At 33.2% G+C, this 5,015-nt stretch overlaps 1 long non-coding RNA gene across 1 annotated transcript; it reads right to left on the bottom strand.

Moving 5' to 3' along the window:
• Positions 1-421: 421 nt before the first annotated feature.
• LOC125277702 lies at positions 422-3,678 on the bottom strand. Its single transcript, XR_007186973.1, has 6 exons — positions 3,367-3,678; positions 2,570-2,602; positions 2,327-2,465; positions 2,086-2,232; positions 1,897-1,993; positions 422-1,771 (listed from the first exon to the last, which is right to left on the bottom strand). It is a non-coding gene; the product is annotated as an uncharacterized LOC125277702 (long non-coding RNA).
• Between the last annotated feature and the right edge of the window lie 1,337 nt (positions 3,679-5,015).

Raw genomic sequence — 5,015 nt, 5'->3', positions numbered from 1 at the left:
TTCCATCAAGAGATGCATCATTTTTTTGGTCAAGATCTTGTATTGACAATACAAGAGGTGAGGACTCTGTAAAGTCTACTCCAGAACATCCCAAAAACTTACACTGAGGTTAAGGTTAGTGTCAATTCATGTGTGCACTCAAAAAAATATTTAACCCCAAAAGTTAAAACTTATGTAATTCAATTGCATATAAAATTTCCATCCATTTTAATTACATAAATCCAGCGTAAAAAAGTTAACTTTTACTTAAGCTTCCCCATCATGTTCAGTTCACTTGAATGAATTAAATAAAGGTTATGTTAACTGATAAACTGCAATTTAAGCTTGTGTATTACATAAAATTTACTCTTTTAATATAACTTATTCTTACTTGCTTTATATAACTACCTTACATTAATTTAAATAAATGGTCAAACACATGTTATATTCATAAAAATTTATTGTCTCAATTGCTGCAGGAATAATAAGAAACATCCAATCTGACAAAAAAATAGAACACAATGCAGTATTTCACAACTGTTTACAGCAATTTTGTGCCTTCTCCCAAACTAACACAATGGTTATGGCTCCTTGTTTGACTTTTTAGTTTTAAGTCTGTGTGCCAAAAAGTTCATAGATCAACAAGGAACCAAATATCAACATCAAGCATTATTTTCATATATTCAAGGTAACATTGGGATCTCTCTGCATAGTATGATAGTCAAACAATCAGGACACTTGGGGGAAAAAAGAAAAGCAATCTAAAGGATTATATTTGACTTTACATATAACAGGTTTTCTGTTGTCTGTCACATTTCAGCATTTAGACATTCAGTAGCCCAAGTGTCCTACTCACAAGTTAACTTCCTGGACAAGGAATAGCACAAGGGCTAACATCTCTGTTAAAAGGGTTAGTTCACCCAAAAATTAAATTTCTTTCATTAATTACCCACCCTAATTTTGCTCCAAACCCCTAAGACCTTCATTAATCTTCAGAACACAAATTAAGATATTATGTGTGTACAACGTCAACTGCATAGGAGACTGACATAAAAGGGAAGAAATTTTGTATAAAGTCGTTATATTTGTTTTGTTTTTTTGCACACAAAAAGCATTTTTGTCACTTCATAACATTAAGGTTGAACCACTACAGTCACGTTGACTATTTTAGCAATGTCTTTACTACCTTTCTGGGCCTTGAATGTGGTAGTTGTGTTGCAGTCTATCTGAGGTCAGATAGCTCACGGATTTCATCAAAAATAACCTAATTTGTGTTCCAAAGATGAGCAACGGTCTTACGGGTGTGGAACGACATGAGGGTGAGTAATTAATGACAGAAATTTCATTTTTAGGTGAACTAACCCTTTAAAAATATCAGAGTTAGAGGAAGCCAGAAGGTGCATTAGGTGTAGTCTCTTGATTTGAGTAAGTGTCATTGGTTCATAGTGTCATCGATCATACGGTCTTCAATTCAATGTTTTAGTTTTCAAAGTTTCTAAGTCCTTCCAGTGGATCGAAACATCTATGTGATGTCCTAAAATCTAAATTTATCAGTACCTTTTGGAAGAATTCAAAAGTGAATTTGAGACTCGGAGCATAGCTTGATTGCGTAGATCCAATCCAAACAGCAAACAGCATCCAAAGGAAAAACTCCTAAGTGTTGTAGTAGTTTTAAATCCTCTGTTGCTACGCCAACATCCACTGGCTCATCCTCAGCGCTTTCTTTAAGGGTCACAAAAGGGCCCAGAGTGGTCTCAGAAATTCCTCCCTCAGTTCCTTCAGGACTGCAGTCCTAAGCAAGTAAATGAACGAATGAATAAATAATTAACACCTTGTTTAGTTTCACTGAAATATTGGCAGCACACAGCAATATACTATATGTGCAGGTCATTACAAAAATATATATACTGTACAAACCTGGAATTCTGGAATAATTCTGGAAAACTGGAAGTGTTGTAATGTCACCACACAGACTCTTTATAACACAGTCTCATTTGAAGTGTATATCTTCGCACTGAAAAATATGACACAATATTAAAAACAGTGATTGATTATAGTTCAATCTTTGTAATTAGTTCCAAAGAACTGTAACGCAATTCACCACACCTTGTCTGCCACTGCAACGTGTGTGATATCTTTTGTCCAGAAGCTCCTTTGCTGCTGAAAACTTTAATTTGATTAGTGTATCTGTCCAGCTGCTATGAACGTTGACAGAAGTGGCTCAGTCGTTATCCGCATTAATTCTGCTTTTATCTGAGAGGAAAAAAGGAAGAAGGAAGAGATGAAGGCCTACTGTGGAGGATACTATTGTAATTTACAAAAAAATGTAAATAACAAAAACACTTACTTAATTTACTGTGAACATGTTGACTGAATCTCTCCTCAAAATGTCCAAGTTTAATCTTAGAATGTTTCAATTACTTAAACATACTGGATACTTCTGTGATGCTTCTCACACACTTTACGTTGCCACAAAACTCACATATCTGAAAGTCAAAAAACAGAAAATCGACATCAACAAATTTACAAAGAAATGAAACGAGTACATTTTAGTTTTAATACAAGAAATATGAAAAAATATTTCACATACCATAATTGAGTTATTGTCCCACTGAAGAGGTTTCTGAAATAGTAAAGATGACATACACTTGATTATTTATACATTTTTAATGAAAGTACGACTTGAAAATAATGCATGTTCCCTTTCATGGACACGACTTTTAACAGGATTATTTTTTTTTTAGTTTATATACAGTTGAAGGACAAACACACTCTGTCAATGTTTTGGTATATTTCAAAACTATATTTCAAGCAAAGTAAAAGGCACATAGAGATGACAAAGCAGGTATATATATATATATATATATATATATATATATATATATATATATATATACACACAGTGTATATACACAGTGTATATATACACAGTCAGTTGAATACATATATCAAAATGATCAAATTTACAAATACTTTTAAGTCAATAGTATAGGTAACGTATTCATTAACGTAGATAACTTATACATTAATTGAAGTGTGTTTGAGCAACGTTTTGGCTTATTTGCAAAGCGTAACGTTATAACGTTAGCAAAGAACGCTAAAATGACGAAGCTGTTATTTAAAAAATAATTACGTTATAACAATAACGCTATCTAAATGCGAATATGATGCACGGTGCACCGTCAAGTCAACAGCATAACGTTATCTTAAAATGATCACAGTTACATATATTACTCCTTTTACAGATGAGAAGACCTAAAATAAAAGTTAATAACGGTCAATTCGCTTTAGCAAAAATGCGCCTTCACGCTAAAACTAAGAAAAAATATAGAATAAACATAAAAATGGTTATTGTTTAAGTTTAAATCGTTAATAAACATATCTTACCTTGTTAAACATCCACATCTATTCATCCAAATCCTCCTTTTCGCCGAGTCAGACAGTAGATCGCCATTGCGCCTTCAGTTGTTGTTTTTGGAACTCAGGCTTCAGTGAGCATGCGCAACACTTGCATTTGCGCCTTATGGCAACGAATTAAGTATAGTTTATGTAATTTGATCAGGTTGGTCTTGGATCCATTTCATTCATGTTGTATTAAAGTAATTTGGAGTAATAATAGGTATTTTTATTAGTTTTTAAATATGTTTTATTAGATTTTTTTGCTTAATTTCAAATAGTGGCAAGAATCATTTTTTTGAGTGTGAAAATGATTCTTCATGCTCCCAACAGTTCTTTCACAATTTGAGCTTGATGAACCTTGTCATCCTGGAATATGGCCATGATGTGTTTTCCGACATAGTTGTTTAAGAAATGAAAAGCTACACACTCCAACTTTAAGGGTTAAAAGAACCGTTTCCAAACATATAACATACTAGATACATAATAATCACTGTAACAATGATTCATTCATAGACTCCTAAGTATTTGCCTATTAAAATCCAAACAGCATTTTTTTTTTTTTTTTTTTTTTTTTTTTTTGCTGGCAATGTAAATTTGTTTTTAGAAATTATTAATTTTATATTTTAGAAAACTGAATAGTGTGGAAAGAAAAAATATTTTTCCATACTCAAATTTCATACTTTCCCAAACTGTGTAGGGAACCCTGTAAAACATTGATTCTGAAGCCATGTGATCATGTGTCATTCAGATGTAATATCTTAAGTTTTCTGAGGCTTGACAAAAACAAAGCTTTAGGTGCTGTATAAGTTCTGATCAATCTGAGCCATTTTCATGCATCACTATGAAATGTGTTTTCATAGCTGTTAATATTATGGTAATGTAATATATGGAAAGTCCAGGTTGGTCTGTGTTTGTGTATGAGATGCTTTGCTTTACTGCAACAGGTGATTAGAAGTGTGATGTGGAATATATTAGCATTAACAAAAACACATAGGCTGTCTGTGTTGAGGTTTGCGTGCACATTTTCATTCAAAAATTTCTTCTGTGAATCTTTGATCTCGCTCTGACTGCTGTAGTGATTATGAAGCCATGAGAGTGCATGCATTAAACACAAGGTCTGACACTAATCTTTTATCCTGTTCACCTTTGAGACACAACATACTGAAGCAATGTGATCTTTTTTCAGCAAGTTCCAGTGTTTCTCACATCAGTCCACACAGGGGTGTATTCAATTTTTCATCAGGGGTTGTAAATTAGAAATGCAATGTGGTCAGTTCTGTCTAGGAATGTACTTTGAAACTGCAGCTTGCCAAGCTATAACCTAACCGTAATTTAAGTTAATCTATAGTCAAGCTACCCCTTTAAAAAAAGAAGTTAGCTGCAATTCAGTCTTCTAACAGTGAATCTATTTACTGTTCAGGAGAGCTCATTTGATTATTCTCTAAGCTCATTTAGCTATAAAGCTACATGCTAATGCAATGTGACATTCATTTTTTTTTGGGGGGGGGGGGATTCGTGACTTTAATTTTGACATCATGTATGTGAAAGGTCTGTAGAATAGCACCAATAGAGTGGTGAAACTATGACACATTTTTGTAGGCCAAAACCCGGAAGCAAGTTAGCATTTTAGCACAAGT

This window comes from Megalobrama amblycephala, linkage group LG11, assembly GCF_018812025.1.
Source record: "Megalobrama amblycephala isolate DHTTF-2021 linkage group LG11, ASM1881202v1, whole genome shotgun sequence".
Taxonomy (NCBI): Eukaryota; Metazoa; Chordata; class Actinopteri; order Cypriniformes; family Xenocyprididae; genus Megalobrama; species Megalobrama amblycephala.
This window is presented reverse-complemented; position numbering and strand designations above follow the sequence as displayed.